General features: G+C 33.4%; 1 protein-coding gene across 3 annotated transcripts in view; it reads right to left on the bottom strand.

The window, feature by feature from the left end:
• Nucleotides 1-14,800, bottom strand: part of LOC145939764 (rho GTPase-activating protein 20) — a 224,973-nt gene that overhangs the window by 9,083 nt on the left and 201,090 nt on the right. The gene's annotated exons all lie outside the window — the stretch shown is intronic.

Consider the following 14,800-nt stretch of genomic DNA (forward strand, 5'->3'; position numbering starts at 1 on the left):
CATAACTCTTCGATAATTTTCGATAAACCGCGCTTGAGACGAAGCATTTCCAAAGGCATTACGAAAGCAGGAAAAGGAAGAGTCGCGGCGAAGTCACGCGACTTTTCTTAATATCGATTTTACGCTAGACAGAGCATGCAATATATTTCAATGTGATCGCCGTCGAACACGGAAATAAAAAACGAAAAGTCAAGACCGGATCGAGCACGATTTCGGAAATGCATTCGAGCGCGGTAATCGTCATTCATATGCGTTATATAAATTGTCATTTGATGTACATACGATTGTATTCGTGTCTAGCCGATGATTGTATCTAGAACTTGATTCGTATCGCAACATATCTAATTGTTGCAATGTATACAGCTTTAGCAGATTTATACAACTCGTATAGCAATATAGTATATACATACATTTATTATATCAAACACTGTTGAATAAGAATAAAAATTAAAAGAGATATTTTCCAATATTTTAGTAATCGATATTTTAGTGCGATTCTGTTTACGTGATATTTTTTATTTGCTTTAATTTAAGAAGAATCAAAAAAATATTTTAAAAAAGTATATAAGTTTTAATATTTCTGACGTGAAAAAGTTTATATAAAGATATACAAAATAATATAATTTGTCGCGTATTTCTTTCAGAGAGAGCGTTTCTCCTGCAATAACTTAGATAATTCCCGGCATCATTGATCTCGACAATCAATCATATATGTATATGTATGTATGTATGTATGTATATTGATCTACAAAAAGAACTGTCGCTGTTATGCGGATTATTAATTTCATAAGATCGTTATTACTGCAAATATCTCTTGTACGTGGACAAATCCTGTAATTTTAATAACCAATCGCCGTGCATTCTGATATGACATTAGGTCTGTCAAAATTCGTCGGTGACACTCGATTATCCTGATTGATGGTCGCTCGCTATGAATGGTCGATTCGTTTCTTATAATTATCATAACGTGGCAGGTAGTTACTGCGCGCTCAAAGAAATGTGCACGAGTAGGCGGTCGTTGATGGCTCTTAAACATGTTCTGAATTAATTCGCAGTTACCGCAAAACATCGCCGCTGGCGAAATTCGAACGCGATCGCCACCACCGCCGTCTCTTGTAAAATCACGAGATGACGAGGATGCGCAGTTATATCCGCGATATTTTGCCTCGGTATATTATGAGCTATTTCAGTATATTAATTTAAGCAACTTGTGACGAAATCACATTTAGCACTAGAACGCGAAATTGGAGAAAGTTTCAGAGAAACCGTTTAAAAACAGATTATAGAAGAGAGTTTGAAAGACAAATTTGGGGTCGATAATTTTTTGACATATTAATCCAGATTAATGAAATTTCTAATATTAATAAGAAAATCGCGCGCTTTACTTTGCAGGCAATAAAAGGTTGAAAAAGATGATTGTCTTGATCTTCTCGAGAGAGAAATAGAATTTACCGAGTGTGTACGCCTCTTTTAAGGACACATATACTTAAAGTACTCGTACATGCATTATGAACACTCTTAGGCGTGATTTTATGATAAAACGCCACTACTACATTATTTATTATCGTCGCGGCGTTTTCTCTTTCACGTGTAATTTTCATAGTTCGACGTTTGGGTATGAGGTAGTTGTTATCGACGTTTTCTCTCGTGCATAACCGTGTGTAAATTCGCGAATGGAGAATTTTTGCGTATTTTTTCTCGCCTCTCTCGTTTCCTTTCGTTTCTTTTCCCATCGGCATTGTTTCGAATCCCGCCATACGTATACTTTTACACGCCGACACCGTTTCCCCTTTTCGCACACTTTCACCACATGTCGCGTCGAGATTATGTTGCTAGCGGAACATAGGCTCGGCATAGCTCTAGGCACACCGTAATCGATCATAAATGATCATAGACACCGATACATTTCGATCGAATTTTATAAGAAACTTGAATTAACTTACTTTTGAGAGAATTTATATCACTACTTTAATCGTTCAAAAAATTATCGAAATAAATCATTGTGCGTGATCACTTTTAACTATTCAAATTGCAGGAATCGTAAATTCTTTGTATAAGGAGAAATTCTATGAGAATTTTTTGAGGGGAAGAAGTGACTTCCACGAAAGGATCTTTATTAATGCCACAGGCGACGAGAGTCGAGATTCCGTTGCGCATATTAAAAGGCCGCACAAAAACATTGTATCACAAAATTACTCGAGACAAGGATATAGAAATGTAAGGAAGCCGAAACAGATGGGGAGGATAACTCATTCGTTCCGGAAGCCACGTAATTTCGGCGAATGCGATTCTGCCGGAAGCACGGATAAATTTTTTCTAATATCAGATGCTCCTCCTTCAAATTCAATGCTATCAATATTTACGAATATCAATATTTAGATAATTAAGCTAAAGAATGCGTTTTTTTCCATTCACTTTTATTATCGATTATTATAGGTTAATACTAAATATTCCGATTTTTTTTTCTCAAGAACTTATCTTATTTCGAAATATATAAATAGACATAAATAAATCTGAATGCCATTAAAATTATCTATTCAAAAAACAATGTAGAATACGATAACGCAATGCATTTTTTTTCACATGTAATCATATTAGCTATTGTTTAAAGTACTTTCTCTACTTGACCAAACAAATAAATGATCTCAGAGATATTCAACCTTTACGCACGTATTGAACTTTGAAAAAGCTTTCTATTTGAAAAATGCGTACGACTCGGATGTACATCCAAAGAGAAAGAAAGGTAAGAAGATTTCGTACGATGAGAATCTTTTTGCGTGAGAAGAAAGGAAATATTTACCATTCACGAATTAAGAGAACGTTACACACATCATACGTATCTCTATATATACATATACAGTTCTTTCAGAGTCTCCAAACTGCTATGATCAATTATATCATACTTCTTATTGAATCTCTTCCTCCTTTTTTTCCAAGCTCTCAAAGTCTTCTCATCTTTATGTATCATAGATCCGTCGATTTCTGCCTCTCCTCTCGACAGCAAACACGAAATATTAATTCGTCACGACTTATTATGCCGGCTCGCGGTCGATGGATCTGTCCGGCCGAGTGTATAATCGTTTCTCCGCCAACGATCAATCATTTAATCAGTCATCGAAGGAACGAGAAAGAGAGAAAGAGAGAGAGAGAGAGAGAGAGCGAGAAAGCGTATACCGAATGCGTTATATAATGACGAAGAGGATCTGAGGATACGCGACCGGCTGTCCGTCCTTTTTGCTCGCTTTATATGCGCGATGTCAATGAATGTGCACGCTCCATCGGACGATTTGAATATCGTCGCGGCGCGTATATCCGATTCTATAAATTGTGGCTGGTCATACCTGTATCCGCCTTTTTTTTTTACACATACAGGTATATACCTAAAAAATATATGTATACCGTTAACACTGACCTCGCGAGAGAAACGACTACCTCGGGCGCGTTATTTACCTCAGCAACGAGTATATGCTATATCTCACGTGTCTGGAATATCGCGCGAAATCTTTCAGAGCTTCCTCGCAGGATTCCCTTGACGCGTTATGCACGTGCAACGGTAAATGACGGAACAAAATTCCACTGTGACAGAAGCACGCTATTCTTCCGAACTTGAGAGCTACCACACGTGGAACGCACGTGGTGGAAACGGGAGAATGGTGACCTCACGTGGTCCTTAAGACCTTTGCACAATGCCAGGTAACAGACAATAGTTTTGTTCTTTTTAGCTGAACTAGCTGCGCTAGTTCAGAGTTTATCTTTGTTACTCCACATTAAAAGAAAAAAGATAAACTCTGAACTAGTACAGCCAGTTCAGCTAAAAAGAACAGACCTAATAGGAACAAGAAATAGAAAATATCCGCCAATAGAAAGGAAAATAGATATTATTCCCTATTGGAATATATCTATATCCCTATATGATAGATATTTTCTAATTCCTATTCCCCTATGGCCTGTTGCCTGGCATTGTGCAAGAGCCTTAAGGTTTCTATGTGTGATGAGTGGCAGAAATTTTGGGAAAAAATTTCAAGGAGACGTATTATACGAAAACTGCATCTTAAATGCGAATATTTTAAAACTTTAACCAATTTTTACAGCGGAAATTAAATTAATTTATTAATTAAATTAAATTAATTTCGAGATTCGAATCTCTAGTACACAAAATTTATTAAGACTTACAAATTTTTAATAAATTAAATTTAAAATACAGAAAATGATAGTATTTACATTCATTTATATTTAATTTGTACTAACAGTCTTTTAAAAAGAAATTTTTTATGGCGATAACTTAATTCGTATAGTTGAAGCCATAGAAAAATGCAGCATTTAAAAAAATAATTGTTATCTGATTTTAAGATTAAAATAAAGTCGTTGATGTATCTTAATGTAAAATCAGTATTTAAAGTCAAATGAGTCATTTTTACATTCAAAATGCTGTATTTTTTATATGGCTTTGATTACGAACTAAATTACTATTACTACAAACCGCAAACGAAATGCTATAACTTAGTTTATTAAAAGTAAGGTTCACATAGAGGTTGACGCAAGACTTGCAGAGCATGTGGAATTCAACTTTTCCATCGGCATCTCGCTATTACGAGAGCATGTGCATTGCCACGCCGATATAGGGTGTCCCGTAAAAATTTTTTAACGAAACATTATCTTATTCCATCGATTTGCAGTCTATTCTTTCGTAACGAAAATCGTATCCAAAGTTTGATTAGCAGAGCAATACCCGAAACCAAGAGAGTATTAAAGAACAACCGTAAAGAAATCGAAGGAGTAAATATGAAGTTTTTTTTTTTAAGAGCCACGTTTATTAGACATAATTCAGAAATGTTGATAAATAGGTGTCAGATTAAACGCTGCGCCGGGAAAAATAGACTCGTGCTGGTCACGAGACACCCTGTATATGTATATACGCAGGACAAATTGCTGCGGCGTGATGCAACGTCGAGAACACCTGTCTCGACGTTACAAAACCCGCTTCCTGGGGCAGCGTTTCACGCACGTACATGAACAGCGTGCCTAGACGTGGAGCCACGAGCAAAGGTTCGCCGCTCCGTGGATCGGAATATTGATACGCTCGTCCTGGGAGAAATTGATATATCGGTGCATGCAAATGAACCGAGGCTGAAATGAAGCGCGAGGTAGAAAAATCGATGAGCCGATGTCGAGAGGAAGCTCGCTGCCGCATAGGTATGCTCGGAAATTTCAGATTTTGGATACCTGATGTTTTTTTTTTTTTTTTTTTCTTTTTAACAAGAGTCTCGACTCTGGATTTATATGAATATAAATAGTCTGTTAGAAATATTAGATAACATTGCATCGTAATAAGTTCCAAGGAGATTAGTATATACATATCATGAAAGAATATATGCACGTAATACACAGAATTAATATCTCATTCTTTTTGTTGGAAAATTATGAAGTCAGATATACCGGTTAGAAAAATCACGTTTCGGAATTTTTTAATTGTTCAGTAGATATACGAATATTTTTAGGTTTTCACAAGTATTATTTTTTTGCAATACTTTCAGATATTTCAATTAGAAAAAGTTTACAAATAATATTCTAATTCAACTCGCTAAGCCTCGGATATTTAATTGCAAATTCAACAAGTTTCTAAACTATTTTAAATTTTTGGCTCGTCTTAAAATATTAGAAATCGATACTTTTTTGACGCGGACCCTGTGCGACGCATCCTTATTTTTTGTTTATCGTATTAAAAAATTTGTACGCTGGTGTCTGTTTGGTACCAAAAGATTCTGTAATCAATGTACTATTAAAATGTATAATCGATGAAATTTTGGCTCGTCTTTATATATTAGAAATCGATACTTTTTTACCGCTGACCCTATGCGACGCAACATTATTTTAAGTATATCAAGTTAAAAAATTTGTACGCTGGTGTCTGTTTGGTACCAAAAGATTCTGTAATCAATGTACTATTAAAATGTATAATCGATGAATTTTTGGCTCGTCTTAAAATATTAGAAATTGATACTTTTTTACCGCTGACCCTGTGCGACGCATACTTATTTTATGTTTATCGTATTAAAAAATTTGTACGCTGGTGTCTGCATGGTACCAAAAGATTCTGTAATCAATGTACTATTAAAGTGTACACTCGATGAATTTTTGGCTCGTCTTAAAATATTAGAAATCGATACTTTTTTGACGCGGACCCTGTGCGACGCATACTTATTTTATGTTTATCGTATTAAAAAATTTGTACGCTGGTGTCTGTTTGGTACCAAATGATTCTGTAATCAATGTACTATTAAAATGTATAATCGATGAATTTTTGGCTCGTCTTTAAATATTAGAAATCGATACTTTTTTACCGCTGATCCCATGCGACGCATCCTTAATTTATGTATAGCAAATGAAAAAGTTTGTACGCAGTTGTCTGCTTGGTACCAAATGATTCTGTAATAAATGTACTATTAAAATGTATAATCGATGAATTTTTGGCTCGTCTTAAAATATTAGAAATTGATACTTTTTTACCGCTGACCCTATGCGACGCAACATTATTTTATGTTTATCGTATTAAAAAATTTGTACGCTGGTGTCTGCATGGTACCAAAAGATTCTGTAATCAATGTACTATTAAAATGTATAATCGATGAAATTTTGGCTCGTCTTAAAATATTGGAAATCGATACTTTTTACCGCTGACCCTATGCGACGCAACATTATTTTATGTATATCAAGTTAAAAAATTTGTACGCTGGTGTCTGTTTGGTACCAAAAGATTCTGTAATCAATGTACTATTAAAATGTATAATCGATGAATTTTTGGCTCGTCTTAAAATATTAGAAATTGATACTTTTTTGACGCGGACCCTGTGCGACGCATCCTTAATTTATGTTTATCGTATTAAAAAATTTGTACGCTGGTGTCTGTTTGGTACCAAAAGATTCTGTACTCAATGTACTATTAAAATGTATAATCGATGAATTTTTGGCTCGTCTTAAAATATTAGAAATCGATACCTTTTTGACGCGGACCCTGTGCGACGAATCCTTATTTTTTGTTTATCGTATTAACAAATTTGTACGCTGGTGTCTGTTTGGTACCAAAAGATTCTGTAATCAATGTACTATTAAAATGTATAATCGATGAAATTTTGGCTCGTCTTTGTATATTAGAAATCGATACTTTTTTACCGCTGACCCTATGCGACGCAACATTATTTTAAGTATATCAAGTTAAAAAATTTGTACGCTGGTGTCTGTTTGGTACCAAAAGATTCTATAATCAATGTACTATTAAAATGTATAATCGATGAATTTTTGGCTCGTCTTAAAATATTGGAAATCGATACTTTTTACCGCGGACCCTGTGCGACGCATACTTATTTTATGTTTATCGTATTAAAAAATTTGTACGCTGGTGTCTGTTTGGTACCAAAAGATTCTGTAATCAATGTACTATTAAAATGTATAATCGATGAATTTTTGGCTCGTCTTTAAATATTAGAAAACGATACTTTTTTACCGCTGACCCCATGCGACGCAACCTTAATTTATGTATATCAAGTTAAAAAATTTGTACGCTGGTGTATGTTTGGTACCAAATGATTCTGTAATTAATGTACTATAAAAATGTATAATCGATGAATTTTTGGCTCGTCTTTAAATATTAGAAAACGATACTTTTTTACCGCTGACCCCATGCGACGCAACCTTAATTTATGTATATCAAGTTAAAAAATTTGTACGCTGGTGTCTGTTTGGTACCAAAAGATTCTGTAATCAATGTACTATTAAAATGTATAATCGATGAATTTTTGGCTAGTCTTAAAATATTAGAAATCGATACTTTTTTGACGCGGACCCTGTGCGACGCATCCTTATTTTATGTTTATCGTATTAAAAAATTTGTACGCTGGTGTCTGTTTGGTACCAAAAGATTCTGTAATCAATGTACTATTAAAATGTATAATCGATGAAATTTTGGCTCGTCTTTATATATTAGAAATCGATACTTTTTTACCGCTGACCCTATGCGACGCAACATTATTTTAAGTATATCAAGTTAAAAAATTTGTACGCTGGTGTCTGTTTGGTACCAAATGATTCTGTAATCAATGTACTATTAAAATGTATAATCGATGAATTTTTGGCTCGTCTTTAAATATTAGAAATCGATACTTTTTTACCGCTGATCCCATGCGACGCATCCTTAATTTATGTATAGCAAATGAAAAAGTTTGTACGCAGTTGTCTGCTTGGTACCAAATGATTCTGTATAAATGTACTATTAAAATGTATAATCGATGAATTTTTGGCTCGTCTTTAAATATTAGAAATCGATACTTTTTTACCGCTGATCCCATGCGACGCATCCTTAATTTATGTATAGCAAATGAAAAAGTTTGTACGCAGTTGTCTGCTTGGTACCAAATGATTCTGTAATAAATGTACTATTAAAATGTATAATCGATGAATTTTTGGCTCGTCTTAAAATATTGGAAATCGATACTTTTTACCGCGGACCCTGTGCGACGCATACTTATTTTATGTTTATCGTATTAAAAAATTTGTACGCTGGTGTCTGTTTGGTACCAAATGATTCTGTAATCAATGTACTATTAAAATGTATAATCGATGAATTTTTGGCTCGTCTTTAAATATTAGAAAACGATACTTTTTTACCGCTGACCCCATGCGACGCAACCTTAATTTATGTATATCAAGTTAAAAAATTTGTACGCTGGTGTATGTTTGGTACCAAATGATTCTGTAATTAATGTACTATTAAAATGTATACTCGATGAATTTTTGGCTCGTCTTTAAATATTAGAAAACGATACTTTTTTACCGCTGACCCCATGCGACGCAACCTTAATTTATGTATATCAAGTTAAAAAATTTGTACGCTGGTGTCTGTTTGGTACCAAAAGATTCTGTAATCAATGTACTATTAAAATGTATAATCGATGAATTTTTGGCTCGTCTTAAAATATTAGAAATCGATACTTTTTTGACGCGGACCCTGTGCGACGCATCCTTATTTTATGTTTATCGTATTAAAAAATTTGTACGCTGGTGTCTGTTTGGTACCAAAAGATTCTGTAATCAATGTACTATTAAAATGTATAATCGATGAATTTTTGGCTCGTCTTTAAATATTAGAAAACGATACTTTTTTACCGCTGACCCCATGCGACGCAACCTTAATTTATGTATATCAAGTTAAAAAATTTGTACGCTGGTGTCTGTTTGGTACCAAAAGATTCTGTAATCAATGTACTATTAAAATGTATAATCGATGAATTTTTGGCTCGTCTTAAAATATTAGAAATCGATACTTTTTTGACGCGGACCCTGTGCGACGCATCCTTATTTTATGTTTATCGTATTAAAAAATTTGTACGCTGGTGTCTGTTTGGTACCAAAAGATTCTGTAATCAATGTACTATTAAAATGTATAATCGATGAAATTTTGGCTCGTCTTTATATATTAGAAATCGATACTTTTTTACCGCTGACCCTATGCGACACAACATTATTTTAAGTATATCAAGTTAAAAAATTTGTACGCTGGTGTCTGTTTGGTACCAAAAGATTCTATAATCAATGTACTATTAAAATGTATAATCGATGAATTTTTGGCTCGTCTTAAAATATTAGAAATTGATACTTTTTTACCGCTGACCCTATGCGACGCAACATTATTTTATGTTTATCGTATTAAAAAATTTGTACGCTGGTGTCTGCATGGTACCAAAAGATTCTGTAATCAATGTACTATTAAAATGTATAATCGATGAATTTTTGGCTCGTCTTTAAAAATTAGAAATCGATACTTTTTTACCGCTGATCCCATGCGACGCATCCTTAATTTATGTATAGCAAATGAAAAAGTTTGTACGCAGTTGTCTGCTTGGTACCAAATGATTCTGTAATAAATGTACTATTAAAATGTATAATCGATGAATTTTTGGCTCGTCTTAAAATATTAGAAATTGATACTTTTTTACCGCTGACCCTATGCGACGCAACATTATTTTATGTTTATCGTATTAAAAAATTTGTACGCTGGTGTCTGCATGGTACCAAACGATTCTGTAATCAATGTACTATTAAAATGTATAATCGATGAATTTTTGGCTCGTCTTAAAATATTAGAAATCGATACTTTTTTGACGCGGACCCTGTGCGACGCATCCTTATTTTATGTTTATCGTATTAAAAAATTTGTACGCTGGTGTCTGCATGGTACCAAAAGATTCTGTAATCAATGTACTATTAAAATGTATAATCGATGAAATTTTGGCTCGTCTTAAAATATTGGAAATCGATACTTTTTACCGCTGACCCTATGCGACGCAACATTATTTTATGTATATCAAGTTAAAAAATTTGTACGCTGGTGTCTGTTTGGTACCAAAAGATTCTGTAATCAATGTACTATTAAAATGTATAATCGATGAATTTTTGGCTCGTCTTAAAATATTAGAAATTGATACTTGTTTGACGCGGACCCTGTGCGACGCATCCTTAATTTATGTTTATCGTATTAAAAAATTTGTACGCTGGTGTCTGTTTGGTACCAAAAGATTCTGTACTCAATGTACTATTAAAATGTATAATCGATGAATTTTTGGCTCGTCTTAAAATATTAGAAATCGATACTTTTTTGACGCGGACCCTGTGCGACGCATCCTTATTTTTTGTTTATCGTATTAAAAAATTTGTACGCTGGTGTCTGTTTGGTACCAAAAGATTCTGTAATCAATGTACTATTAAAATGTATAATCGATGAAATTTTGGCTCGTCTTTATATATTAGAAATCGATACTTTTTTACCACTGACCCTATGCGACGCAACATTATTTTAAGTATATCAAGTTAAAAAATTTGTACGCTGGTGTCTGTTTGGTACCAAAAGATTCTGTAATCAATGTACTATTAAAATGTATAATCGATGAATTTTTGGCTCGTCTTAAAATATTAGAAATTGATACTTTTTTACCGCTGACCCTGTGCGACGCATACTTATTTTATGTTTATCGTATTAAAAAATTTGTACGCTGGTGTCTGCATGGTACCAAAAGATTCTGTAATCAATGTACTATTAAAGTGTATACTCGATGAATTTTTGGCTCGTCTTAAAATATTAGAAATCGATACTTTTTTGACGCGGACCCTGTGCGACGCATCCTTATTTTTTGTTTATCGTATTAAAAAATTTGTACGCTGGTGTCTGTTTGGTACCAAAAGATTCTGTACTCAATGTACTATTAAAATGTATAATCGATGAATTTTTGGCTCGTCTTAAAATATTAGAAATCGATACTTTTTTGACGCGGACCCTGTGCGACGCATCCTTATTTTTTGTTTATCGTATTAACAAATTTGTACGCTGGTGTCTGTTTGGTACCAAAAGATTCTGTAATCAATGTACTATTAAAATGTATAATCGATGAAATTTTGGCTCGTCTTTATATATTAGAAATCGATACTTTTTTACCGCTGACCCTATGCGACGCAACATTATTTTAAGTATATCAAGTTAAAAAATTTGTACGCTGGTGTCTGTTTGGTACCAAATGATTCTGTAATCAATGTACTATTAAAATGTATAATCGATGAATTTTTGGCTCGTCTTTAAATATTAGAAATCGATACTTTTTTACCGCTGATCCCATGCGACGCATCCTTAATTTATGTATAGCAAATGAAAAAGTTTGTACGCAGTTGTCTGCTTGGTACCAAATGATTCTGTAATAAATGTACTATTAAAATGTATAATCGATGAATTTTTGGCTCGTCTTTAAATATTAGAAATCGATACTTTTTTACCGCTGATCCCATGCGACGCATCCTTAATTTATGTATAGCAAATGAAAAAGTTTGTACGCAGTTGTCTGCTTGGTACCAAATGATTCTGTAATAAATGTACTATTAAAATGTATAATCGATGAATTTTTGGCTCGTCTTAAAATATTGGAAATCGATACTTTTTACCGCGGACCCTGTGCGACGCATACTTATTTTATGTTTATCGTATTAAAAAATTTGTACGCTGGTGTCTGTTTGGTACCAAATGATTCTGTAATCAATGTACTATTAAAATGTATAATCGATGAATTTTTGGCTCGTCTTTAAATATTAGAAAACGATACTTTTTTACCGCTGACCCCATGCGACGCAACCTTAATTTATGTATATCAAGTTAAAAAATTTGTACGCTGGTGTATGTTTGGTACCAAATGATTCTGTAATTAATGTACTATTAAAATGTATAATCGATGAATTTTTGGCTCGTCTTTAAATATTAGAAAACGATACTTTTTTACCGCTGACCCCATGCGACGCAACCTTAATTTCTGTATATCAAGTTAAAAAATTTGTACGCTGGTGTCTGTTTGGTACCAAAAGATTCTGTAATCAATGTACTATTAAAATGTATAATCGATGAATTTTTGGCTCGTCTTAAAATATTAGAAATCGATACTTTTTTGACGCGGACCCTGTGCGACGCATCCTTATTTTATGTTTATCGTATTAAAAAATTTGTACGCTGGTGTCTGTTTGGTACCAAAAGATTCTGTAATCAATGTACTATTAAAATGTATTATCGATGAAATTTTGGCTCGTCTTTAAATATTAGAAATCGATACTTTTTTGACGCGGACCCTGTGCGACGCATCCTTATTTTTTGTTTATCGTATTAAAAAATTTGTACGCTGGTGTCTGTTTGGTACCAAAAGATTCTGTAATCAATGTACTATTAAAATGTATAATCGAAGAAATTTTGGCTCGTCTTTATATATTAGAAATCGATACTTTTTTACCGCTGACCCTATGCGACGCAACATTATTTTAAGTATATCAAGTTAAAAAATTTGTACGCTGGTGTCTGCATGGTACCAAAAGATTCTGTAATCAATGTACTATTAAAATGTATAATCGATGAATTTTTGGCTCGTCTTTAAAAATTAGAAATCGATACTTTTTTACCGCTGATCCCATGCGACGCATCCTTAATTTATGTATAGCAAATGAAAAAGTTTGTACGCAGTTGTCTGCTTGGTACCAAATGATTCTGTAATAAATGTACTATTAAAATGTATAATCGATGAATTTTTGGCTCGTCTTAAAATATTAGAAATTGATACTTTTTTACCGCTGACCCTATGCGACGCAACATTATTTTATGTTTATCGTATTAAAAAATTTGTACGCTGGTGTCTGCATGGTACCAAACGATTCTGTAATCAATGTACTATTAAAATGTATAATCGATGAATTTTTGGCTCGTCTTAAAATATTAGAAATCGATACTTTTTTGACGCGGACCCTGTGCGACGCATCCTTATTTTATGTTTATCGTATTAAAAAATTTGTACGCTGGTGTCTGCATGGTACCAAAAGATTCTGTAATCAATGTACTATTAAAATGTATAATCGATGAAATTTTGGCTCGTCTTAAAATATTGGAAATCGATACTTTTTACCGCTGACCCTATGCGACGCAACATTATTTTATGTATATCAAGTTAAAAAATTTGTACGCTGGTGTCTGTTTGGTACCAAAAGATTCTGTAATCAATGTACTATTAAAATGTATAATCGATGAATTTTTGGCTCGTCTTAAAATATTAGAAATTGATACTTGTTTGACGCGGACCCTGTGCGACGCATCCTTAATTTATGTTTATCGTATTAAAAAATTTGTACGCTGGTGTCTGTTTGGTACCAAAAGATTCTGTACTCAATGTACAATTAAAATGTATAATCGATGAATTTTTGGCTCGTCTTAAAATATTAGAAATCGATACTTTTTTGACGCGGACCCTGTGCGACGCATCCTTATTTTTTGTTTATCGTATTAACAAATTTGTACGCTGGTGTCTGTTTGGTACCAAAAGATTCTGTAATCAATGTACTATTAAAATGTATAATCGATGAAATTTTGGCTCGTCTTTATATATTAGAAATCGATACTTTTTTACCGCTGACCCTATGCGACGCAACATTATTTTAAGTATATCAAGTTAAAAAATTTGTACGCTGGTGTCTGTTTGGTACCAAATGATTCTGTAATCAATGTACTATTAAAATGTATAATCGATGAATTTTTGGCTCGTCTTTAAATATTAGAAATCGATACTTTTTTACCGCTGATCCCATGCGACGCATCCTTAATTTATGTATAGCAAATGAAAAAGTTTGTACGCAGTTGTCTGCTTGGTACCAAATGATTCTGTAATAAATGTACTATTAAAATGTATAATCGATGAATTTTTGGCTCGTCTTAAAATATTAGAAATTGATACTTTTTTACCGCTGACCCTATGCGACGCAACATTATTTTATGTTTATCGTATTAAAAAATTTGTACGCTGGTGTCTGCATGGTACCAAAAGATTCTGTAATCAATGTACTATTAAAATGTATAATCGATGAAATTTTGGCTCGTCTTAAAATATTGGAAATCGATACTTTTTACCGCGGACCCTGTGCGACGCATACTTATTTTATGTTTATCGTATTAAAAAATTTGTACGCTGGTGTCTGTTTGGTACCAAATGATTCTGTAATCAATGTACTATTAAAATGTATAATCGATGAATTTTTGGCTCGTCTTTAAATATTAGAAAACGATACTTTTTTACCGCTGACCCCATGCGACGCAACCTTAATTTATGTATATCAAGTTAAAAAATTTGTACGCTGGTGTATGTTTGGTACCAAATGATTCTGTAATTAATGTACTATTAAAATGTATAATCGATGAATTTTTGGCTCGTCTTAAAATATTGGAAATCGATACTTTTTACCG

Source organism: Prenolepis imparis, unplaced genomic scaffold, assembly GCF_030444845.1.
Source record: "Prenolepis imparis isolate NDT839.2.m4 unplaced genomic scaffold, iyPreImpa1.0 SCAF_8, whole genome shotgun sequence".
Classification (NCBI taxonomy): domain Eukaryota; kingdom Metazoa; phylum Arthropoda; class Insecta; order Hymenoptera; family Formicidae; genus Prenolepis; species Prenolepis imparis.